Raw genomic sequence first — 26,456 nt, 5'->3', positions numbered from 1 at the left:
TGTTCACTAATGTTCTCAGAAAAAATAAACCTTGAGATTTCCAAAGATACCCGGTTGCTCTAGTTTATAATTAGGGGCTTCAGAGTAAAGGGGAGGAAATAAAAATGTATGCCATATTTTTACATTTTTACCAACCATTATGTTTCTCCTCTGCTCCACAGTTATGTGCTACAATGTATTATTTACTTAAATCCCAGTGAAAGTAGAATTTATACCTTTTTAGATGTTTGTAGTTGCACTGTGACAAAATGTGAAAAATTTCAAGGGTTATTATGCATAGTTTTGCAAGGCACTGTTAATTGTTTGAGGCAGCTGGGAACTTCATGTTTATTTAAAATTAAACGATACAGCCTCATAATTCTTAGCTGCCAATTCTTCATTTAGAAATATCATCTCTAATTACAGGGTTCCTACACATTAAACCAGATAACCTACGGCAGAGCAGAGCTGACAGCTGACACATGACTATAATTGCAAATAAGCATTCCCATTGGGTTTAAAAATTAGAGCTTTCTTCACAGAAGAGGAAATAGTTGCAATAATGGAGAAATATTAAATGGGAACTCTCTTACCGAAGGTCGGTTCTTCAAGGTTCTGTTAACAATGCAGGAAAAAAAAAAAAAATTATGAGTACAGATCAAGTTAACCTCGAATGTGTTTATGCATGAAGGACAGAGCTAAGGCAATGAGAAAAATGTTATTTATTGTGAGCGTTCCTGACCAGAAAATAAAAATTGCTAATTGGGTCTTTGCAGGGCAATTTGTCTTTAGTCAAAAAGCTGTCAAATGTTTCAGTAGAGGTTAAAGTGCACCATCGGCGTGCATAATCACTAACAGCATCAGAGCTACCGCCACAGAAATTTGTAGCCGTTTTCCTCCATTTTTCTCTGCTTTATGTCTTGTTTCCTTGTGAATGTCTTATTTAACACTTTATAATTTAACTTTAGTTCTTTTGTGGAAAAAGCGAACATTCAGAAAGAAAATGATTGCCTTCTTGTCATTGTCGCTGTGCCTCTAAGAATTCACATTATTGGCGTTCACAGCAGCGATCCTCTCATCTGCATGGTGGCAGTCCTACTCCCCACACAAGGACAAGAAATTGGACCTCAGTGGGGAGCTAAATGTGCCTTCAATCCCAACAATCCTTTTAATCTTTCATCAATCATGTGCTAGCAGTGCAGAGCCCTGATCTCATTACAGTTTGAGGGAAATGGCTTCAATCTGACAAGCAAGAGAACTGCAAAGTTTGCCTTGTAAGAAAGTTGTGATGGCAACCTGGCTCTGTAATTTGACAGGAAAATCCTCAAAACTGGTTTGCTAAAATTAAACGCAAACAAACTGGAAGCGGCAATTCACTTGCTGTCAACTTGGAGGTCTAGGGAGAACCTCAAAACAAGCAGAAGGTTCAAGAGATTGTTTTCCCGAACAGGCACTAAACGTGGCAATCACCCAGCGGCCAGCAGGGGCCAAATGAAATGCAAACCGCGACGATGCTCTGGATCTCAGCATGTCAAGTTGCTCTTGAGCAGCTTAACAATTGGAGTTTTGTCACTGCTGGAAGTCACACAGATTATGAAACACCAAACATTTTGGTCCCAAATTTTTACAAATACCTCAACTCAACAGCTGAAATTCTGATTTATAGTAAACCACAGAGAGATACACCAATCAGAAATTTTCTGGCCAATTTTATATTGCAACGCTCCGACCTGCTTATTCTGCTTTGTTATTAAGATTCCTAGATAATAACGAAACGCTTTCCCTCCCGAAAGCGGGAAAGCGTTTCGTTATTATCTAGGAATAATAACAAATAATATAACGTTATTATAATAACAATAATAACGTTCTGTTATTATCTATATATTAACATTTTTGTCTTAATGATAAACTGTTAAATAAAATAGTTTTTCCTTGAGGTTTTCTCCTCTGTGCAGCCTTTTTTGTTGTGATTAAGAATTATTTTCTGGATGTCAGAATGTGCTGAAAGCAGGAGATGGCTTTACACTTTTAAACCAGATTTTATTTGAATTTTTAAACCTAAAGCGATAGTGTAGCATGGAAACACTACAAGCTAACCGTATTTGTCTTAGTGTTCCCCCATGTTGGTTATATTTTGAATATTCTTCATCTTTTATGCATTCAAATATCCCAGTCTACCCAGATAAGTCTATACAGTAAAAGAGGAATCATTTCTTACAAATATGTTGTCTTGTCATTCAATATGAAATATTGATTACCGGTACTCTTCCTTTTGCTCTTCGCTGTTCTATTGATTAATTCAACAATGTGAACATTAGAGGGGAATCCCTGTCATTCAGCAACCAGTATGTGTTGCTTTTTGCAATTTGCTGAAGAGAAATATTTGCATTTTATCTGAATATCTATTGTTTTGTGTTTCTATTGTTTGTCAACTGGCAAAATGAAAAATGTATCTTTTATATCCATTCTTGTTTTACAAGAGGTACGAAGAACAAATCCACAGTAAAGTTGATATTAAATGTTAAAATCTAAAGTTTTAAATGCACTAGCACATAAAAAAGATGCATTCTTTACAAATAAGTGCAAAAAAACCAAAACATTTGTTTAAGTGTAAAACATCAAAAAATCTTAAATTTAGTGCACTCAACATTATTCATATAAATAAAATGTTCTGTTTTCTCAGCAAGGACATAAATACAAAAAAACCCCTGATCATTTAAAATAGTCATAACAATGTTGCACAATGTAAAAATACATGTTACAAATACATTAAATATACAATATATCATATAATATATGATAACATAAATAAGAAAAAACATGATTTAATAAAAAAATTGAAGAAACTTTAGGGACATTCTCAGCTGTGAACCCATAGCTCTGTTAGGAGGGAGAATGGGCAGCTGCTAAAAAAAAAAAATACTTGATCAGGTCCCATTTAAAGCCTAATTTTAGGCACAAACAGGTGCAAATGACAGGGTGACTACAACCCTCTGACAAGTGTAAATATGACAGTAAAACAGGAAAACCTGGATCCCAGTGGATGGTGATTTCATTCAATTCAGTTTAATTTTTCAGTACAGTTTCAGTAATTTCATTTCCTCTCAGCTTATTTCTGTTTTAGTTAGTTGGGTTCAGTTTGACTCAGATCACGTTCAGTTCAGTTGCCTTAAATTCAGTTAATCTAAGAACAATTCACAGCTAATGTCATTTCAAGACACCGCAAACAACCAAATCCAGATTATTTACAGTAAAAGACAATGCAGTTTAATTCTGATCAGTCCAGGTCATTCCAATGAAACACAGATTTGTTTTTATCAGATCTAATTGTATAAATCTATCCTGGTTGTCATACAGTAACATTAAATTAACCAAAATGAATTACCCCATCATCTTTTAGAAAATGTTTTTTTCTACCATGTCTTGTTTGATCATAATAGTTCTTTCAATTATAGAAAGATCTATCATCTTTCCAAAAAGACAGTCAGGTTATCTGTTTGAACACTGAGTATTTGAAAAACAAACTTTCAAATTAAAAAAAAAAATGTTTAAGAATATCAGTGCTCTTTTGGAGGACCTTCACATTATCTCCTCTGGAAGAAGTAGTCTATGAGTCAACTCAAAATAATATAGTTCCAAATTTCTCTCTGTAGCAGAACTGACACATATTACTGTTAATTATGCTACAATTAGTGTTCTTACTCACACGCCGTAAAGCAGCAGCCATCACGGCTTTGACACTGATGCGCTGTGAAACGACCAAAACATCTTCCACAGTGCCAATCACCCGGCTCACTTCATTAGCAAGTCTGTGGTCCTCAGACCCTCACCAGGAATGGTTCATCAAACATCAGAGCACCAAAACATCCCTAATTAGGTGTGCAACTATTCGGCTGAGTGGCTATGTTTTTGGAGGGTCTTTTTTTACACCGCATCAGGTTTCATCTGAACAGGCTTTTCTGACTTTAAAGAATGGGTGTTTCCTTCTGCACCGAGTCTAAATCACAAAGAGTATTTAGTTGATAAATTTAGGTTGAGCTAATTAAGATAATTAGCTAAGAATTCGTGCCGATCGTCTGAACATGGAGCTGAAGTTTTAGTTGAAGCTAATAGCATTGACTCAAAAAGTCAATAAAAGAAAAACATTTAAAATTGGCTAAGTATTGAATCAAATTTAGGTGGCATTCAACCAAAAGTGTTGTTAAATACAAAATCATTACTTAAAAAAAAATCATATTATGTGTGCTGTTTGACTCTCAGCATGATGCATTACCCCCTGCTGTGAGAGGATAACATTACTGAATACGAACAGCCTTTCATCATATGTTACAAAATACCTTTCTTTAAGCCAGTGTTTTTAAAGCAGTCGTTTTCCTAAATATTATGTGACTGCATTATACTTATCAACAGCTGGTAGTTCCAGGTTTTAATGGATTGAAATAGAGAGTAAAATAAGTCCGGGAGTAGTGGCGCACCATAGCCAGGCATTCCCTAATTAGGAATTTTATGAGGCATATAATCTGAGTCACAGCACCAAGTCTGGATCCAAACGTTAACACATTTTCTAACTTTAATACAACAAGAATGAACAGAGGGAGATGTTACATAGCAACTGTGAAAGTACAGAAATGCCAGAACCACCAATATTCATTGGAATAACTAGAACAGTATGTTTTTTTTAAACAGCAAGCTAATACTTCTAAATAAAATGTGGATATTCCAAAAAGAAAAAGTGCAATATTTCTTACCAGTCATCTCATAAATTAAATGGTCATTTCATAAGGATTAATTACACACAGAGTAAAATATTTTGAGCTTTTATTTATTTATTTATTTTAAGAAAACTAAAAATCCAGTGCCTCAGAAAGTTAAAATATCACAAACCAATCAGAAATGGATGATTTAAGCACAAATGTCAAACTTCTGAAAAGTGTGTACATTTCTGCTTGGCTGAGCATCCTCACTGTATCAACAGCACAGAAGCAATCTGGTTAATAGAAGCCCAGATTATTTTGATAACTGACTTCAGGTCATCTGCCTTCATCGGGTCTGACGTCTATCATTTTCCTCAGCCCAGAGATTTTCTATGGGGTTAAAGGTCAGGGGAGTTTGCTGGTGAATCGACAACAGGAACACCATGGTTATTGAAGCAGCTTTTTGATACCTTTGGCAGTGTGGGCAGGCGTCAAGTCCTGCTGGAAAATAAAACCAGCATCTCTGTACAGCTTGTCAGCAGAAGGAACCATGAGGTGCTGTAGAATTTCCTGGTAGATGCTGTGTTGACTGTCACTTTCGGAAAACACACTGTACCACAACCAGCAGTGACCCCAAAGCATCACTGACTGTGAAAACTTCCCACTGGACTTCAACCAACTTGGGCTCTGTGCCTCGCCACTTTTCCTCCAGACCCTGAAACCTTGATTTCCAAATGAAATTCAGAAATTACTTTAATCTAAAACCAGAATTCTGGACCATTGCACAACAACCTGGTTCTTTTTCTGCATAGCTCAGGAAAGGCGTCTCTGTCTCTGGCTCAGTTGTGACTTGACATGGAGAATGCCACATCTGTAGCCATGTCTAGTATTTGTCTGTGTCTTGGTTCTTCTTGAATGGATTTCACATGAGAATCTTCTACCTGTTGCACCTTTTCCTACCACACTTCTTCCTCCCACTCAATTTTCTGTTACCATGCTTGGATACAGAACTCTGTGAACAACCAGCTTCTTCAGCAATGACCTTTTGTGTCTCCTTGTTACCCAGAGTGAGAAACAGTTTAAAGGTGCAGGAAACCTTTGCAGGTGTTTTGAGTTAATTAGCTAATTAGAGTGTGACACCAGGAGTTCCCATTAATGACCTTTTCCACAATATTCTAATTTTCTTAGACAATGAATTTTGAGTGTTTATCTGTAAGCCGTAGTCACCAGAATTACAGAAGACAAAACTTGTAATATGTTTGAGTTTCACTTTCTGAAATGACTGATTAGAAATATTGCACTTTTAAGTAATATTCATTTTTTAGATGTTCTAAGAGATGGGTTTTTCACATTTAGTCTCTTCCCATATGTTCAGTATGTTTGGATAATAAAAAAGACAAAGGTGATTATGAGAGCAGACAGCCATGGACAGTTAAATTACATGACTGTTGATGCAGTGAACAGGTAATTGTATCTCCATCTGGAGTGCTGATTAAGAATAAGCTGTGTGGCTAGATGAGGACAACTGTTGGTACAGTTTCCTGTATTTCTCTAGATTAAATTAGCATTCAGCAAAGCGTCAAAGTCTTACATTAGAATATCATAAGTGATATTTATAAAACAAGGAAAGAGCAAAGATCGTTAAAACAGACAATCTGGTACCACATTGGTGTCTCGCTGACTATCACATCATTATTCTGCCACCAACATGTTTCACAGCAGTGATGAAAGACAAGGTGACATGCAATGGGATTTTTGAGCAGCACATAGCATTTTGCTTGAAGGCCAAAAAGATGCATCTTGGTTTCTTCTGACCAGAGCACCTTTTTTCAGATGTTTGGTGTGTCTTGGTCATTTAAGTCAAGCTTAAATCCCCATAGGGATTTAGGTTTGACTTAAACTTTAAGATTGACTTAAACTTGAATCCCTGTACAAAAACAAAACACCTATTTGGTATATTGGTGCACCAATAATTGAGCTCCCAGTTTCCTTAATTTTGAGTGATCAGTGATTGGCTGACACTTGCATAAAAGTGATCTTATCTTATCTTATCTAACTCTGGAAAAGTCTGAAAATCAGCCACTGTCCCCTTTCAGCTGTGAGATAGGGCCACCTGACAGACCCGCCCACCAGGTCACATCAGCTCGTGCAGAGTTTAAAATATTACCCCATTGTTACCAACTTAGGGACTTTATTATTTTTAGCAACTTTTTAGATTAAACAACAACAACAAAAAATTAGCCAAAGTCTGAACATGTGACCATCAGTGATTGGCCAGAAAACTGCAATTGGTGCCATGTATCATTCATTGTCCTCTTCACACTAATTTATGCTGGTCACATCTCACATCACATCCAAATAAAATATATTGAAATTTATAGTTGACGTATGACAAAACGGTTTAATATGGTTGAATACTTTTGCAATGCAGTGAATCTATTCTTTGCTGCAGCTTTAAAAAAAAAAAGTTCAAGTATTAATAATGCATTTTAATATTTAGTACAGCTTTTGTGGATAAAAGCTGTATTTTGGAGGCATAGAGAATGAGTAATCCTTCTGACATGTCACATTTCACATCAACATCAAGCATATTAGCATGCAGTTGTTATTTACACGCCCAGCATTCACAGAGCAAAATCAACATTTATTTGAAGTTTTGCCTTAGGCAGCCTGGCACACGTAAGTCTGGTGTTTGCTTTCTTTTTAGTTCAGTCTTTGGTCTTAACCGACTCCTGAGGGAAATGGCTACCTCTTTATCTACTTAGCGCTCCTCTATGTGTGCTGGCTCTCTTTCTGCTCGCCAGTTGGTTTGTTGCTGTGCTGCAAAGTCCTTAAAGATTGCCACAATAATAATAATGACCTCAGTGATGCTTTCAAAATGACTTCAGACTCTGCAGAGGTTCTGAAAGTCAGGCAAGTTTTTTTTTTTTTTTTTTTTTTTTTATAAGACGGTGAACTAAAATTGAGGTTTCCTGCTGCTTGAATGGAAATTTCTTTATCTTGAAGGTCACATTACAGGGCTTTTACATACATTGACTTGATATATAATGTTCTGTATGCCATAAATTCTGATTGATGGCTGGCGACAGACTACTACTGTGAGCCATCAATTTATTTCTCAAACATTGGCTGGCAGGAAAATTGGTGTGTAGCCATTGAATTACAGCCCACCACCTGCAAACATGAGCCTGAATGCAGCAGCTTTTCCAACCGAAATGGGCCCCTTTTCTCTTGTTGCCTGGATCAACGGCAAATCTCACATTCCCACAACGACCCAACCCACAATGCCAGGCCGGTCTTTGGTTTTACATCTGAAAGCATATTTAAACTTTTCACTCATTCACTCGCAGCCTCGTGAGCAGTGAGACTCTGAGCCTGGCCAAGATTAGCTTTTTGGCAGACAATGTGGTGAATTAGAGGCCACACATGGCCTCTCTCTTATTCTCTGGGTGACCAACCACACTTCCAGGGCCAGGAACCCTTGACCAGTCTTTTTAACCAAGAAGAAGAAACTAAAAGTTGGAGATGAGTATATAGCAGAGGATTTAGGTTTAAGAGGTTGACCTGACAATTAGAGGACAGATGGTGTTCTCGTTAACCTAATGTGTGGCGATGATAGTTCGGAGGAAAAAACTGTTTAAAGATCTTTACAGAGGACTTGTAGTTTAAGACTCAAACACAATGCATCTGAATCCACTCTTTACTTATTTATCAATGGAATACTCATTAGATAATTGATTTCAAAATTATCCTGGAATCGGTTCATTCTTAAGTTTTTAATTTTACAGAGGTAATTATCAAACTTTAGTAAAGAGGAGAAAGTCATTTTTAACAATGTATCTCTAAATTAGGTAGAACTGTGCTGAAATCATACCACTTGCATTCTCAGTAGCAACATTTACACGAAAGAATGTGAAATTTATTTTACAGCTTACTTGTCGAAAGCTTGAACCTTGTCTTTAAAAACTGACTCAATAGAACCAGTTTCTAAAAAGAACACTTTTTGGTCCTCTCCAAGATGAAATTAGTTAATCTTAAACTAGCTAAGGCAAATTAAGCCTTTGTTTAGAACCACTGGCCACCAGGAGGCGCCCAAGTGCCCTTAAATTTTCCTACAATATGCCAGGACATGTTTAGTGTTGGCAGGACAGTGGTGGGAACCGCTAACTTAAAAGTTAGCTGCACTAACTATGAAGCACTAATCATAAACACTAGTTTTGCTAACATGCTATACCAGCATGGTAATTTGATGAAGCTATGCTAAAGCACTACACTCAAACGTGTTGATACCCACCATATATTAGTATCTACAGCTTAATTTACCATATAGCTTACGCAAATTGGAAATACAAAAATAAATTTCATTAATGGAAACATGGCAATTAAAAAAAACAGTTTTTTGATAAAAAGATTTTGTACTAGGATGAGGTTGTTTTTTCAGCCATGTTGAAAATGTTATATTTTGTAAAACTGCAATGGAAACACTTTTTCACACAGTGCCAGGTTGTATGCAGCAGCTAAGTATGTAAGTAAGTAAGTCAGTAAACTTTATTTATGTAGCACCTTTCAAAGACATAAAAATCACAAAGTGCTTTACAAAAATGGAAACACATCAATAATACAAGAATCTAAAATCAATTAACAAAATTAACCAAAAGCCAGTCTAAAGAGATAAGTCTTGAGACTTTTTTTAAATGCGTCAGTTGACTCGGAGCAACACGTTGCTAGAAGGAGAGCCTTCCAGAGCCTCAGGCCACCACCTGAAATGCTCTATCACCACGAGTTTTAAAATGAGTTCTGGGAGCCGACAGCAGCATCTGATTAGAAAACCTCAGAGGCTTCAAAAGGCCCAATATATATTTGGGAGCCTCATCATGAAGTGCTTTAAAAGTTAAAACCAACATTTTAAAATGAGTCTTAAAATACACCGGGAGCCAGTGGAGAGAGGCCAGAACAGCAGTTATGTGATCTGTTCTGTGGGTTCTAGTTAAAAGCCTGGCTGCAGCATTTTGCACAGACTGAAGGGAAGCCATGGAGGATTTACTTATCGCCACTGCTACAATGGTCTAAACGAGAAGAAATAAAAGCATGGACAATCATTTCTAATTCCTTCTGTGATAAATAGCTTGCAACTTCGAAATATTCCTTAAATGGTAAAAACAGTTGCGAACTAACAATTTGCAATGATAGTCCAATGACAGAGAACTATCGAAGAGAACACCCACATTTCTGAGGCTATTTTTATTCAAAGGGTTTAAAAACCCAAGATGCTTCCTGATTTCCATGATTTTATCATCAGGAGCTCTGATAAGCATCTCAGTCTTGCCTGCATTTAACTGCAGGTAGTTGTCGTTCAGCCAAATTTTAATGTCAGACAGGCAGCTACTGAGTTCAGTCAATGTATAAAGCACTTTTATATAGTTACTGGCTCCCTTGGTTAATGCACAGCTGGTTCCACAAGGTCTCACATCGACACACAGTTCATCAAAAGTTAAGTTTGTCTTTTGAAAATGTTGTATCCCATGCTCTTCTGTAAAATCACTGACTACAATTTCCCCAAAACACTGCAAATATACGTAGCTGCTTGTTGCGCCAAATCCTGATTGACACTCTAACATCTCCTCTACTGAAAACCACAGTGCTAGAGCTGTGGTTGAACTGTGAATAGCTATATTTCATATAAATGCTTTGGTCCATCACTGCCATAATTTTTTTTTTTTATTTAATGCATGAACAAACTGTCATGTGTGATTTCAGTTTCATTTATTTCATTGAAACAAAACTATTTCAAAATGGCTTTTTCAAAATTAACAGAATATCAAAAACATTTTGCGAAGGTTTAGTCGTACTTTTGAATTTTCTTATATTTATGCTCTTATGAAGCAAAGAGTGGAGAAAATAGTACAAATAAAATTTCTGCTAATACTGTCAGTTTTGTTTTTTTTCTCCACACGATTAGAACACGATTGAGACAACAATAAATAATATTCTCATCATAAGACATATCTAACAGTCAATGAAACAACTTTAAACCATGAAAATGACAAACGTATAACAATTTTAAAAACCTAACTTTTGAAAACCCTGGTATACTTTGATGTCTGCCTTCTTGTTAGCTTAAAATATTTAAAAAGGTAGCTGATAGTTTTTGCTCTGATCTTATCTTTTTCTTACGGTTACATTAAACCCTAAGTAGAGGTGTCTAGTGTTTATGTAAGGCTTAGTTAAATCATTTTTATTTTCTAATTTATATTACTTATTTTTCATATCTTTAATTGTCCACAAAGGACAATGTTTTACTTATTTTCTTAAGAAGAAAACCCTTTCGTTGCTTATTGCGAGGGAAATCGTATTAAAAATAATGCGCTCAAGGTTAATATCGCAAAGTCACCCCTCTGAACTCTGAAATCCCCCCTATAGGATTATGACAGATACTCTAAAATAAAAAAAAGGGCGGATATTTGGACGCTTTTACCGAAGGGGGCGACCACGCACGGTGGCTCACTCATCCCCTCTCCAAACTCGTAATTGTAAATCGTGAGGAGGAGGGTGGGTAGTGGGAGTGGGGGACCACGCAGCTCACCATTTCCCAGCATATCGGCTGGCGTGTCACCTTATCTCCCTGTGCCGTGTTTGAGGGGCTATCTCACATATTTCTCCCGGAGGATTTTCACGGCGGTTCAGTCAGGGCTGTGCTTGTTAATGGGCGTCTTGGACGGCTGCCTTTCCTCATCCATGTGTGCCCCTCTGAGTGCGCTGTAAGCAGAGGCAGCAGAGGCAGCAGCACCTTGGAAGCGCAGAAGGAGGAGGAGGAGAACTGCTCTCTGCCGTGCCGTGCGGTTACCGCGTCGTGTAGTGGAAATACGCTCGCTTGCTCTGGTTACTATCAAAACCAGTCGGAGAGAAGAAGAAGAAGGACACGAAGTGAAGAAGGCTTCACAGACTCAATTTGTGAATTGTTAACGGGACGGGCCTGCTACCGTGGACATGTCTTCAGAATGGTAAGGTTACATTTCAGCGTAATATCTGCCAGTGTACCAAGCAGCATGAACGGAGAAGTACTGTAATGCGGGGCGCCGCGGTGATCAGTCGGAGCACAGGCGGTGGATGTTGTTCTTACTCAGCGGGGTTTGCTCGCATCTGTCCCCCCTTGAAGCGGGGCTCCCAGCGCGGTGCGTTTCCTGCGCCTCGGCTTTAGAAAGGGTTCACAACCCGTCTCAACAAAATCGCTCAGTGCGAATTTGGAGGCTGGTGCATATGGGAGATCAAAAAGTCCTGGTACAAAAAGAAAGAGTGGGTGCACCGTGTGCTAAATGATGTAAAACAAGTAGGTGAATAAATGAGGATGGATGGAGAGTAAGGATCTGTTTCAGGGGTTTGCAGAGATTATGTTTCACAGTGTGACCAATCTTGTGTTCTGTATCAGCTTCTCTGAACAGGCTGCGACATTATAGCACTAGAGATGCACCAATCAATCGACCAGAGCTCGGAATCTGCCGATATTTTTTTGATCTGCAGGTCCAAAAAAAATAAATCCGTTGTTTTTACAATTAGTTAGATGCATCAAAATTTAGATTTTTGGGCTATAAATCAATATCTAACAGCATGTACTTTGCACTTCCTTCGAGTTCAATAAAAATCAGACTGGAGTATCTGATGCCATTTATGTCATATTGTATTTGGACAAAATGGAAAAAGTCAAAATTAGAATTGTGAGGTCATACTACAGATTAAAAGTTATCAGCCATAAAACTCACTTGGGTAATATGCAAAATGACCCATTTTATATCTGTTCGAACATCTACCCATCAATTGAGTCAAACCAGTTTTCCATTGTTGGCTTCACATAAATGATTGGAAAGTCCTGTAATTAAATAAATTGATGAATTCTTATTCTTTTAAATGATCAAACCTAGGAACTCTGAACTTCTTCAGCCTCTAGGCTTAGCGTATGTTGATTAACTTTTATCTGACATTTACAAATCTAAAAAAAAACTGTTGGGTTTGGGAAAGCTTGATTGGTTTATGTCAGTATTCTTCATATCTATTTAGAGTTTGGTTCTAAAACTATTGACTGTTTTAAGGTTGGGCCACACCTTCTGAAATGTTTTGCCACCATTTATTTTTTTATTTTTTTCATTTCTATTGGTGGGTTCCTATTAGAGGTTCCAATCAAAGCTTTTCTTGGCCATTACTGGTTTTCTTTAAGGCATTGGCCTGATAATCCCAAGTTACAGCAATATTGACAATGAATTAACCTAAAATAAAAAAAAAGCTCCAAGTTTTTATTTATAGAAATAGTAGTTTAAATCCTGGAAAATGTGTATATGCTTACAAGATTAAAGCTCTTGCTGTTTGTTGGTAGATTTATTCACTATAAATTGTCTGAGTTTTACTTTTGATGCTTTTAATAGCCAGAGGGGGAAAAAAGCTAATTTGTCAGCATTTAACCTGCTAATTGCCGATCAAATCCAGTCAAGGAAAATTGGCCGATTCCAATTTCTGGGTGTTCTGTTAGTGCATTTCTTGTTCCTATTCAAGTTTTCTGTTGCATTCAGTGTAACAACAGCACCACTTTTTGGATTGTGTATGCTCCTTCTGGAAAGGAGGCCCATAGGGAAAACCGCATAGCTTATAGTTTCACTGCAGCAGCATAATAATAATAACATGACTAAAATTCATGAACAGATCTGCCTACAAGAAACGCTGTGGTTTTCAATAAATCAGAAGAAACTGCACACATAGCCTCTATATAATTAAAGTCATAAGAAATTCAGTGTTGAATTTATTATAATTTGAATTGACTTTTTTATTGTTAATTCATAAGGGGGGGACAGCCTTTAAAGCTGCATTATCACAGGGGGGTCACAATCCAGCCAGTCAAATTAAATGAAATAAACTGAGACAACTGAAAGGCATAATGTAGTTCACGCAGATATTTGAGACGGAGGGAGTCAGAGGCAAGAGGAGGACCCCTGGGAGTCGTTTTTGGGGCCCAACACAGCATAAATCAGCGTTGCACTCAGATTTAGCAAGTTGTAAGACTTGCACATAAGCTCACACACGCCTCTCAGAGTAGTGGTGTAGTAGGAGGAGCGCTGATCACAGATTGCGCCTTCATCCTACATGAAATTATATTTGGATGGAGTTTTTTTTTCTTATTAGCTAAATTAATTAAGAAAGAAGTGAAGACTAGTTTCGTAAATCAAGCAGCCTCTATTGAAAAACATTTTTAAAACAGTTTTCATGTAATTGTCTAAAATAACTGAAAAATAAGATTTTATTTGCTAGCCAGTAAATACATGGAATCTAAGAATTCATACAATTTTCAGTCAACGTATGTAATTCAATGCATTTCCTTTTTAATTAATTAAAACTCATATAAAGGTTAGGGGCAAATACTATGATGAATAACTGGAGATAATATTGCTATTCCACTTATTTTTCTATTAGATTCAAAACTACAACCTTTACAGAAGACTCTGCAGCACATTTTCTTTATTGTTTTATGCCTTATAGTTATTTGAACAAAAATAAAAAATCATAATTGGCAGGTTATACCACAGTGAAAATCATAAAGCAGTATCTCTCTGTGTTACAGTAGTCTTCATTTTTATTTAATGTTTACATTGAAACCTAGTGAGTTTTTTTGTATTTGAGATTTACTCTACCTTTCCCACCATTTCTTTTTATTGTACAATGGGTTCCCTATTAGAGATGCAGTGATTATGCTTTTCTGGTCTGATAACAGGGTTAGTCCCAACTTTCTTGCAATCTTTTACGAAGGTAGTGTTTCAAAATCCAACAAATCCAATTTTTTTTTCTCCCATGTGTTATAGCTCAAAGATAAATAGAAATTGGTATTGGCGGGGAAAAGCCTGATTGGTGGATCTCTTATTTATTATGTTTTATGATAATGTTAAAAAAATATATATATACAAAGCAGTTTTTTGCCATGGTAGATAAGTTTTCCCAGGACATGCCACAGACACCCAGACGTAAGTTGCCCAACGAAAGAAAAGGGGAGCGGGTGAGTGTTTGAACTCACAAGTGCCACCACTGGCTATATTGGGGGAGTTTTAGGGGGCATGACCTTAGATATTGGAGGTTAAATCCAGGGGAATCCAGAGGCCCTCAATCCTCTGTGGCGAGTGTTTGGTGGAAGCATCAAATGAGAAGCCTGAAGTTGTTAGGTCCCCTCGAGGTTAACCTTTGCAGAACAAGGCTGCATTCTCCCTCTCGTCTTTGTCGTGTTGATGAGCTCAGAGAAGCCGCCTCAGCACCAGTTCTCCCTGCGTGGTAAGTGGGGGGAATGGCCCAGCCTTTGTAGTCACAAATGAAAAATCTGTTGCTCGTCTTTTCTGAGGTGAAAAGACGGGCGAGACGGCGAGCTGCTGTCTCGCTGCGAGCCGAACGCACGGCTGCTCGTTCTCCTGCGAAACAAGGTGCGGATTGTACGGCGGCGCGCAAGCTGCAGTTGGACCTTGTTATATTCCATAAACGATTGTTGTGTTTGAGCTAATGCTGTACGAGGGCAGACGGATGACGGGGAAGAAACAATGAAATGATTTTCTCTCCCTGGAGTTTCTTGTGGGATACTGTGTATTTGAAGTAATAATTGTTATGAGAACTGTACAGTCATCTGGGGAGGCGCTGGCTGTGTGTTGGGACTGGATACAGTGGATGATGAAAAGAATGCTATCCCTGATTAGTTGGAAGAGAAAAAGAACCATAAACGGCTTTCATTTGCCTTTCAGAACAGATAACCTTAAAATTAATATCAGTTTAGTGAAAATTACTTCATTTGATATATCTAAGTTAATTAAATTCGTGTTCTACCCAATACCTACTCTTTTTTTCTTTTTTTATACATATCTATGTTCCAACTGCAACAAGAGGAGATGTGAATTTTCCATTTGAAAGCATTATCTTTAGTCAAAGTTACAGTTTGCCGTCTTATGTTTTATCAAGTGAAAAATAACAAGGCACTGTCACGGTTACACCTCTTTATGGGACACTGAAGCCTTACTCTAATGTCTTAGACCCAAGCACATTCATAGAGACACCTCATTTTTTAAACGTTGACAGAACTACCCCACTTATTTATCACAAGTCGAGTAGACTGCAGGAATCTAAAGCATGTGCTGTTAGAGGGACACAGTGATTGTAGATTTGCTGGTTTTCTTTGTTTAGAGACTCACATTTCCTCTGATTGGCTTTTGTATGGAAATATCTCTTATTACATGACATTAATCAAACAGTGTTTAAAAAAAAAAACATATCTTGTCTGAAATATCAACAACAGAGTGAAAAGCATCATAGAGGTCAGCAGACAAAAGTGTAAAGCTACAAATCTAAGCAGCATGCTGCAGAAGATTTGCAGCTACGTTTGCACGTTGTCCCACCCACTGATCTTTTCAGAGCTTTTTACTAAATGACTAGGAGGAAAACATTCACAAGATATCCAGAGCAAATACTGTGAACATGTTCGTTCTCACATGCCACCCATGTGAAACAGCTGTTGAGGAATAAGGACAACAGAAAGTGTGGAGAAACTGCTTTTTTGCATTGTCTTTAGAGAAAACTTCACAGGTCTGTTGTAGTATCCTAAAAACTAATATTTTTCATGCTTTGAAAAACATACATTTATGCTTTTTCTTTGTTGTCTGACCTAGTTTGGTAAAATCCAAATTTACGTTGTACAGAGGTTCTGGACCCTCGACTATTAAGAAATGGTTGCTTGAACTCTGCTTAAGTTTTAAACGATTGCAATTGTGCTGCGCCAGCTCAGTTGTGAAGGAATCTAGGCTATGAAGCTTACCGAAAATTACGTGCACCGTAAACAACCATCCCAATAAAATATCTTAAACATTACACTTCCAACTTTTTATACAGTCAGACCTCAAGGAAAACAGAAAAGTCAACATCAGTTTGGGAAGGCCTGATCGGTGAATCTTTTGATAAAACCCAAGCCTATTTTTGCTCTATGACACACTGCAGTACAAACTACATTAGGATGTGTGGAAAAAAACGCCAAAAACTGAAGTAAGAATGAAGCTTCAGTTTGTGCTTCTTGTAATATATGCTTACAAAAAAAGTCTATCAAAAAAAGTAGGAGAGAAAAAAAACAGAAAAGCTGGACTTATTCATGCAATATTTGTGCTTGTACCCAACACTATAATTTCCATGAAGGATCAACATCTTTCCTGGACTTTGCAGTTTAACCTTTCATTTCTCAAATAACTAGAATCGTATTCCTGTTTGGTGTTCTAAAAGTCGAAATCACACAAAGTATCTGAGCAGGGAGATTGAGGTTGAAATTATGTACTTCAGTTCCCAAACACAGGATTGGATTTCTCTTCCTGGGCAAGCAGCAACAGACTCCTCTTTGTGTTCAACATTGCACGGTATTCATGCAGCAATTTTTAAGATCACTCCTACTGCCGCTGCAGAAAATGATAATTCACAGGTGTCATAGTCTTTTGCCCTACATACCTTGCTTTGATATATTCTCGTCTGCTCAGTGCAACCAGAATGCATCAGTCTGTCCAGGTTTCTTTTCATACTGCCCACCCTGCTCATTATTCCCCTCTCACTGATCACGGTTTAGATAGCAAAGTGGAAACATCGACCTGAGCGTGGTTAGTTGGAGTAAGAACACAGCCGCTGCAGTGGGCCGTCTTAATGTATTAGGTCTGTGTCAAAGCAACAAAAAGTTTCATTATTCTCACAAATAGTTATGAACTGTACAGATATGGAAATAGTTTTTTTTCTCCAAGTAGGATGAAGAGTTTCTGCTAGAATGGTTGCAATTGGTGCAGGTGGTTGACTGAATCTGAGTCAAAACTAGAGATGTGTTGATTGGAATTTTGAAGTTAATTTACAATTTCTGGTTTTGTAAAGTTTTAACCTGATTTAAAACATCAAATCACCCTATGCATATTCCCGCCTATCCTTACACTGATATCCAGGAGTCATTGGGTGAGAAGCATGTTGCACTTCTGACAGTTCAACAGTCCTTAAGAGACACACACACACACACACACACACACACACACACTCCTAAGATCATTTAGAGAGACCTAATAACCGAACTGTCACATTTTTTGAAGTGTGGGAAGAAGCACACTCCAAATACAGAAAGACCTGGAACTTTCGTGCTGCCAGGGAATAGTGCTAACAACTGTGCTCCTGTGTAGCCCCTATTTTTTTAAAAATAAGATCAACATAATCACAGACCAGAGATTGCGAACTGGCTTTTGTGTGTTTCAGTTCACTTAACCAATATTTAATCAGGATAAAAACTCATTGAGATTAAAAATCTAATTTGCAAGAGTGTCCTCAGCCTGTCTGCAGCAGAAGATATCTTTAGTAGGGATGCACTGACATAAAAATTTGGGCCAATATCTAAATCTGATTTTAATATTGTTGCTCTGGCCAATAACTAATATTTACAGATATTGTTTACCCCAGTGTGTTGTATAAACCTGGTGGGCCATCAAGCCTTACTTGCCACCCCACCAGTCTGTTTTGTTCATTTCACATAGTTTGTTTTATACACGAGTTACAGTAACGACACATTAAGCTAGGTGTATAGTTGGCTCATTGAGCCGCATTAACAGATGTTAGTGATGATATATTGTGCATCTCATGTTTAGTTTCCATTTTTAGCAAATGCAATGTGAAAAAATGTCTTCGTTTTTTTCCAAAGAGCTGGCAACATTTTCAGATCCAGCATGTTCCATCACAAAGGTTGAATGCTCAAAAAAGTGAAATCAAGCAATTTTGCTGTGATATGCCTTCCTGTTTGCAGAAAGTCTTGCTCTCTCTCATTCTCAGGTGATTTGCAGACATGTTTGAACAAGTTGTATATTTCCTTTCAAAAACTATTTACATTTGTGTTTCCTTAAACTTATTTGAAATCCTCTCTTTGATTGAGAATATCTGACTTGTCATGTTTAGATTTGACTGAAAAAAAAAAAAAACGATTTTAAAAATATTTGCTACAACAGCATTTTTCATCTTTTTTGATTAGTTTCCTAAAAGGTTTTAAAGATCTCTCTGGAAGAAAATATAACTGTCCAAAAGATTTAAATCAGTTGCTTCATGGACAATTTGAGTGTTTTTCAACATGGTACAAATTTATACACCATTAGAACATTGCCAGTGCTCGGCATCTACTCATTTAAAATTCTCATTTCCTTTTCTTTTTTTTTTTTTTTTTTTAAACATAGCTCAGGAAAGGTAATGGGAAGAACAGTCATCTCAGCGCAGTCATTAGATGTGATGGTTGCCTTGCTTGGTTGTTCACAGCCAAATAATATGAAACCATTTTAGAGGAGCACTAAGTGCAAAAAATCTGCTTCTGACGCTTATCCCCATATTCTTAGATGATGATGCGCCTGCATACTGAGGAGTGTTTCCTGAACACAGGGATGTGTCATTTTCATGATCAAGGCCTTGGATGTCCTTATTTAAGGTTGTCAGACTTTACTGCAGGAGAAAGGCTGGCAGGACTGTATATCACTTACTTGCTGCTGCACAATACATGGAGTAAATGCCATGTAGAGTGCTACTTTACTGTTCAACCATCAAATATGTTTTATGCAAATGCACAGGAAGGCAGGTGCTATTAGGCGAAATGTTTTTATGCATTTCAAAAATGATTTTTTTTTTTTTTTTAAAAAGCTGTTTTTGTGAATGAAACTTTTTTTCTTACACGTTCATAATATAAATCTTTGTCAAGATTAATTAATGACAATTTAAAAGTTTTCCTTAAAACATGCAGGCAATGATGGGCACTGCTTACTAAAATGTTAGATGCACTAACCCTAGAGCACTAATCATAAACATTAGTTCTGCTAAGGTTGAAATGCTACACCAACATGCTACACCAACAAAGCTACTCCCAAAGCGCTAAATTCAACCATGTTCAGGCCCACTGTGTATCAGTGACACAATGTAGTATATCGCCCTCTACAGGATAAAATGTTTGTTTATTCATCTTACCTGTAAGGTAGATTTTACGCTGTTTACTATAAAACAGTGATGCATTGTGGGTAAGGAATAAACAATATTTGCTGCACCTTATCACACATGGAGAACATGAGAGGAAATAAAACTTATGAGTAAACGGTCTTCATCCACTTCAAAATAAGAGCATGAGTATGAATGTCCATTTGAAGAATTCTTAGAAACCAAATATTAACCAAAAATGTAACATAAATGCCAAACTTTGTTCACCTGAAAATTTACAAGACAGCCAAATAAGAATTGTAAACGCTTTAGAATTGATCTAAACAGAGACTTTCCCATCATGTGAATATCTAAGGTTCAGTCTGCGCAAAGGTACTTTCTGCCTTTACAGAAACCATGGACGTTCATTGGGATAGAAAAGTTAGGTCAAATTTCTTTTAAGTTCTGACACCTAAAGTGAGTTTAGAGCCTTTGGGTACCAAGCTTGAATCACTCATCTTTAAATCTGTAGCCACGATAAAAGCTGACTTTTGAGACAGTTGACGACACAGATTTCACTTTGGTTAGAAAGTGTTGGCATTTTGATGCACCAAAGTTTTGTGCTATGCCTCCAACCTTCTAAACGTGTCAGATGAAGCATTTAGAAAATGTTTAAATTCAATGGAAATGAAAGTAACGGAGAGAGATGGCAACATTTAAATGGTTAAAGAATAAAATGTCAAACTAAGCTTTCTGAGATGATTTGCCCTAACAGAGCAGATTTGGCAGAACTGAACTTGCAAACCTTTGTGTTCGATTGGCCATCATGCACTAAAGAACTCAACACTGATGGAGAGAAATTGAGGCTGACCATTTCAAACTGCTTCCAAATACAGCTCGCAGACTGACTAAGCCCAGCTGTCGGGTCAATGTGTTTTACACCACTTGAGTTAAATCCACTGCAGCAAATTGCCCCACTCATAATGTTGTGGCTATATACTGTGGCCTGCTGCAGCCATGCACAGTGGGCAGGAAACCCAAGCAATCTCAGTATAGGTCCTCTGCTCACGCTGGTTTCGAAAATAGTGACGGGAATGATAAGATGTCCTTGCAGCATTTGTGAGAAACATTAGCAGGACGATTTGGTTGACAACCATCACGTTCCTTACAGCTATCAGACTAACAAAGTGGCATCTTTTATTATCTGCATCTTGGAATCCTCCCATCAGAACAGACTCCCAAGTGGCATTTCATCATGACCAGGACAATCTTATGCAAGACGGTGAAACAGCAGTCAATTTGCAGGTAATTAAACCCTAGTGATTTACAGTTGAAAAAGCAGCATATACAGTTAGCAGCCAATATGGCAGCATAATGTTTGGAATTATAATAGACCACCACAGCTGTAGCCTTGTATGAGGATCCAAAACCTGGACTTAGATGCAAAGCATGGGAAGCCTACTGTACTTCACACTTGTTTTTTCAGCAGGAGTATGCATGCTTGTATACAGTGCCACATTTACTGGCATTCTAGATAAAAATGCCTCAAATCTTAAAATATGCTCGTCTTTTATTCACACACTGAAGATTTCAACTAATAAGTTGACATTATTTGGCTTTCGGAAAAAAATTCTATTTTAAGAAATAATATTTTTATGTTTTCCTACTGCTAGCTGTACTTTTACAGAAGAGGATTAGGGCCACTGGGAAGAAAAAATAAAACAGTTCTGACTTTAATCTCAGAATTCTGAGATTAAAGTCAGAATTTTTTTTTTCCCAGTGGCCCTAATCCTCTTCCGTAGTACTTTGTATTTGCATTCAGTCTTTTTTATTAGTATATATATTATATATTTTCGAGGAATATTTAAGAGTTTAAGTATGTTGACTTTGATAGTCATTGAAGGTTTTGTTGTCAGTCTGTGCTTTATTACTTTGTGGATTTCTCAAGGACCCACAAAAACTGAACTGTACAGCTAAAACTGAATGGTGAGAACTGAACCAAAGCATTCAAGAGTTCAGTTTTCAATAGGAAGTAATTCAGTTTCAATTTAGAGACAATCATTTTCAAACCAATACATTGGATTTCAACTTGCGCTAATTCAGATCTACATTTTAAAAGCATTTATTCTCGTTGAGGAATTCAGATTCCATTGGCGCAATACAAATTCAAATATAACTTATTCAAATTCAGCTCCTGATGATGCAAAGTTCTGCCCAGGAAGCTTTTCCACATGTTCATTGTTGGTCAACCAACCTGGAGTGTTTGCGGCTGAAAAACTCAAACTTAGTTTCATCTGACAAAAGAACACAGTTCCAATTAAAGTCCCAGCATGTCCCACATGTTTGCATTCATGTGGTGGAAGAGAAAAGACTTTTTATGTGGCGTAACTCAAACAACAAGATGGTATTTAAATTTTTTTATGGTTGTTATGGAGACTTGGTTGCCTTAATATGCCACTCTTCTCTCCAGTTATCTAATCCTGCATGCTCCTTAAGGGTCGGCAATACAGACATTAGTTGTTGACCACTGGCTATGAGAAATATGCCTTTGTGTCATATTGTATTTATGCCCCAGGAACAGCAAAATGTCATGCAATACTAATTAGAAGTTCTTAATCATCAACTTTAAAAAGTATGTTTATTTAAAATGTGCTTCAGTTTAGTGATGGATTATATAGGCTAAAGATTTTATTACAATATTTTGTGGCATTTATTACAATAATGATAAAAGTGACTATAAAAATCATTTACTGCACCCCATGTTACTGCAGTCAAAAGCTCAGACTAGGGCTGTTGTAAACGAATATTTTAGTAATCGAGTAATCTATCGATTATTCTTACGATTAATCGAGTAATCGGATAAAAAAAATTATAAAATGAAATATTGGTAAATCTGGCATAATACCAATGTTACTATCAGATATCAATATCAGTCCAATTTTTCATATTTGAGCATCCCTAACAGTTGCTTTTTTGTAGTTTAGAAAACTAACCTGTAACAATAATAGCTCACTTTCTAAGTTAACCAGAAGAAAAGTTATAGAAAAATCTGAAATTATATTGAATTTAATAACAAAGAGGCAGGCTCACAAATATGCTTATAAAAAATGTCTACAATCCAGCTTTTAGTTTATGTATTCATCTTCAGTGAGTTTAATAGATTAATTAAACTCACCTTGCCACCTAACCTGTCACGCTTTGGGTTTGAAAATACGGGAAATGCCGCCTGGAGTGGGAGGAGAGGGCGAATGAACGAACGTAAGATGGAGGGGAGGAAATAGACCAGCGGACTGACGAACCGTTAGACCGGGGGACGAACACGGGGGGAAGCAATACGGGATATTTACGACACCTTCACTGGTCACACTCAGAAACTCATCTACCAGCCATGTGCGATGCGCTCCGCCACCCGTTTCTTCAGACCGGGATATGAAATTTATTGTGCGGTTCGTCGGTAAAGCTACATTTACACGGTAAGCATCAGCTACTCAGCCGCCCGCCCTGTTCAGTCTACCCGCTCACCTCAGCGCTCTTCCCGCCGTTCGCTTTCAACCAGCAGCCCCGGAGGAGAAATGCTGCCGTACTCCAGGCATTCCCCAGTCATTTTAAGGATGCTTATTGGTTCCCCAAAAACGATAAAAAGTCGGGCATTATCATCAATCAATAAAATCCCCACGGGCCAATCTTGAAGATTGGACTTTATGCCGCTGAGACTTAGCTTTTGTCAACAACTCAGAGGCGGAAGTGAGAGCTCCGCGCAACGCAAATGAAGTCCCGGCCGGAACACGGTGCGCTAACTAATAAAACATAAATTAACGAAGCTTCGAGGCAGGTAAATTTTCCTCGAGGAATTTTAGTAATCGAGGTACTCGAATCATTCGAGGAATCGTTTCAGCCCTAGCTCAGACATTAAAATGCTGCTCCCAGTCACTGTGTGTGAATCAACCGCGTTCTCTCTAATTTAGTACTTATCAAAAAAAAAAAAAAGGAAAAAGGTAAGGTTTGATTTAGGGTAGAATAAACTAAACACTATCCTTTTAACTCTAATTTGGGAATACAGAGTAAGTCTCTGTTTATTAGATTGCCCTTGAGAAAGACACTTGTAAAGGTCAAAGCAGGCATTTTGAAAATGGGTCCCAAACTGATTATTCCCGCTTTAGCAGAGTGAATACTTACAAAAATCTCCCTCTGCACTCTCTGAGACGATTTGTGAAATTTAACTTCACAGTCCCTGACTCCAGAGCCGAATTCTCCTCCGATCTCAAGCTAATTTGTAGCTTTGAGTTAAAGCTCTGATTGCTATGACAGAGGCCTTTTTAGAGGCTGCGAATTAAGACTAGATGAAAGCAGAGGCACAGGACAGGAAGGTTATCAAACTCTGCACTTATTAAGCTCCCTTTTAAGTAATTAAAAGGTTTTCACATCTGAGCTTTTTTTTTTTTATGTTGACCCCAGCTTTCTGTCAGTAACTCTTAATAAGTTGTCTTGCAAATTACTTTAAAGTAATTTGATGCGCTTCAGCGAAAAGGAGCAATAAAACTGAGGTCTTATAAATATTTTTTGCAACTGTTAAAAGATATTTTAGGAATGTGATGTTAAATCAATCTACATGTCAAGATTATTTTTTTAAAGAATTTTTTCAGCCTTTTGCCATAAATCAGAACTGTTTAAATAAACTCAAATGACGGTCTCCTCAAGTCAGTAACTTTCTGAATAACCTGTCAAAGCAACTGCGATGACGACTTTTTTTAGGCTGAACTCAAAAGGTGAAAGTGTTGACAGCATCATGCTGTGTCGCTTAATACAAATGCATGCCATACTTTTTAGATTTTTACTGAGAAAAAAAAAGAAATTTATGCTTTATTTTCTTGCCACTGCATTATAAGGCAGTGGGGCTCAATACAATACAACTGGTTTGCATTTGTATTCATCCCCATAGCATGATTCTGCCATTTCCATGCTTTATGTTTGGGATTCCAAACAGCTTTTATAAAGAAAGACAGAAATTAATATTAGCCTGTTACAATTTAATAACTTGCACAACAAGTTACAAGTTATACGACTGAATACAAAGCCATGCAACTTTAAAAACGGTGCACCACCTACATTAATATTCATCCCTACGGCATAGTTCCACTACCACTTTTTGTGATGTTTCAAAAAACTTGCATTCCTAGCAGCAGTGAATTGTTATTCTTCAAAGTAATTACTCAGGAGAGCTGAATACAAAGGAATTTTGTGCAATATTTTAAAAGCATGCATTCTTTTCTATCCACTTCATTGTTATGTGCTACATTATGTTGGTCTGTCGCATAAAATCCTAACAAAAAATGGCTTTGTGATCGTAACCTTCCAAAATGTGAAAAAGCCCAAGAATCCTTGCGAAAGTTCCTGTATAATATCATCACTGACATATTGTGAGCCTCCAACCAGTATTGCGGCTCTGGAAATGTGTGCTTTGGCACAAAGCAGGAAGATTATCCTCATTTGGTTTTTATGTGAACTTTTCATATCAATCCAATCAGATAGGGTTTCAGAAAGGAAACTTTTACTTTCTGATCACGTCCATATGTGCATCACTTCGAGTCAGGACTCAGCTTTACGACCGCTGAGGTTCGTGGCGGATCAGCTACATGAAAAAGATTCTTCTTGTTTGGGAGATGGTCCTAGGCCAAACTTGACTGAAAGCTGGTTGAAACTGGCTGGCATTACTCTGAGTCATCAGAGAGCTGTCAGCAGAGCCTGTTTGTACATCCAGCCAGAAATGAAGATGACATCCATGAAATGACATTACGACTGTGCCTCTCTCTTTTTTTTTTTTTATATAAATTCAATAACAAATATTTTCAGTCCCAGCCTTTCACATATTTGCCTCCCTTTTGTGCACGTTATTAAATTAAATGGAGCTGTAGGCCTTTTCTGTATTTCGAAAGGTTGCACATTTTTGAAACCTTCTGTCCACCTGGTCACAGAGGTTTCCGAGAGAGCGACGAGATGTGCAAGAGAGTTGTCAATATATTTTGTACGTGTTAGGCAGCGAAGTGGAGTGATAGCTCTCAGGGGAAATGGCCTTAAGCTGTTATTCTATAAATATTAATAAAGCCCACTGGTCTGCCTGGAAGGAAGCAAACTGTTTGCTCATGTCAGAGACATGGCTTCAGTGTGACAAGTTGCTGGGAAAAAAAGTGATGAGATAACATGGAAGTGGGAAGATGACATTTGGTGACAGCGCTCATTTTTCAAAAATGAAATGCCATCACTGGAAACAGAAGCTTGACCTGCTGAACTTTCCTTTTACAAAACCGACTTGGCAAACAATACATGCGGTCTGTCATGTGTTTTACTTATTTTTCAATAAACATACATTTGCAGTAATATTACTAACCTACAATATTGTCCCAGTAATTATTGCAATAAATGATCATATTATTTTGAGACTATTTTCAAGTAATATGTTGATAATGGCATGATACTTCTAAGTTTGCCCTCATAGGCCAGTAAACCTTAATTTTGTAAATAAAACCTAACACTGGAACTGGAAGAGATTTGAAATATCCAAAATAAAAGGCCAGAATCAAAAACGATAACAAAAAAGGAACTAAAAACACACACAGACAACCAAAACCATAACTAATATGGATTATGACATCTTTGTAAACAAAATTGCCCTTCAATACGTGGGGCAATTTTGGAAATTATCAAGCTCATTTTAATTTATCATGGGATTCATTACTTATTGCAACAGGCTTAGCTATACAGTTCCTTTCAAACTTATACGTACCACTTGGAGCCATTTTACACTTTCTTAGAAAACAACAGTTTTTAAAC

General features: G+C 37.3%; 1 protein-coding gene across 1 annotated transcript in view; it reads left to right on the top strand.

The window, feature by feature from the left end:
• Nucleotides 1–11,133: 11,133 nt before the first annotated feature.
• tenm4 (teneurin transmembrane protein 4) overlaps nt 11,134–26,456 on the top strand; it is a 214,969-nt gene continuing 199,646 nt past the window's right edge. Inside the window, exon 1 of the mRNA XM_014980901.2 lies at nt 11,134–11,674. The gene's annotated coding sequence lies outside the window, so the exon portion shown is untranslated. The remainder of the gene's footprint in view (nt 11,675–26,456) is intronic.

Source organism: Poecilia mexicana, unplaced genomic scaffold, assembly GCF_051168715.1.
Source record: "Poecilia mexicana isolate PSO_F unplaced genomic scaffold, ASM5116871v1 scaffold_13, whole genome shotgun sequence".
Taxonomy (NCBI): Eukaryota; Metazoa; Chordata; class Actinopteri; order Cyprinodontiformes; family Poeciliidae; genus Poecilia; species Poecilia mexicana.
This window is presented reverse-complemented; position numbering and strand designations above follow the sequence as displayed.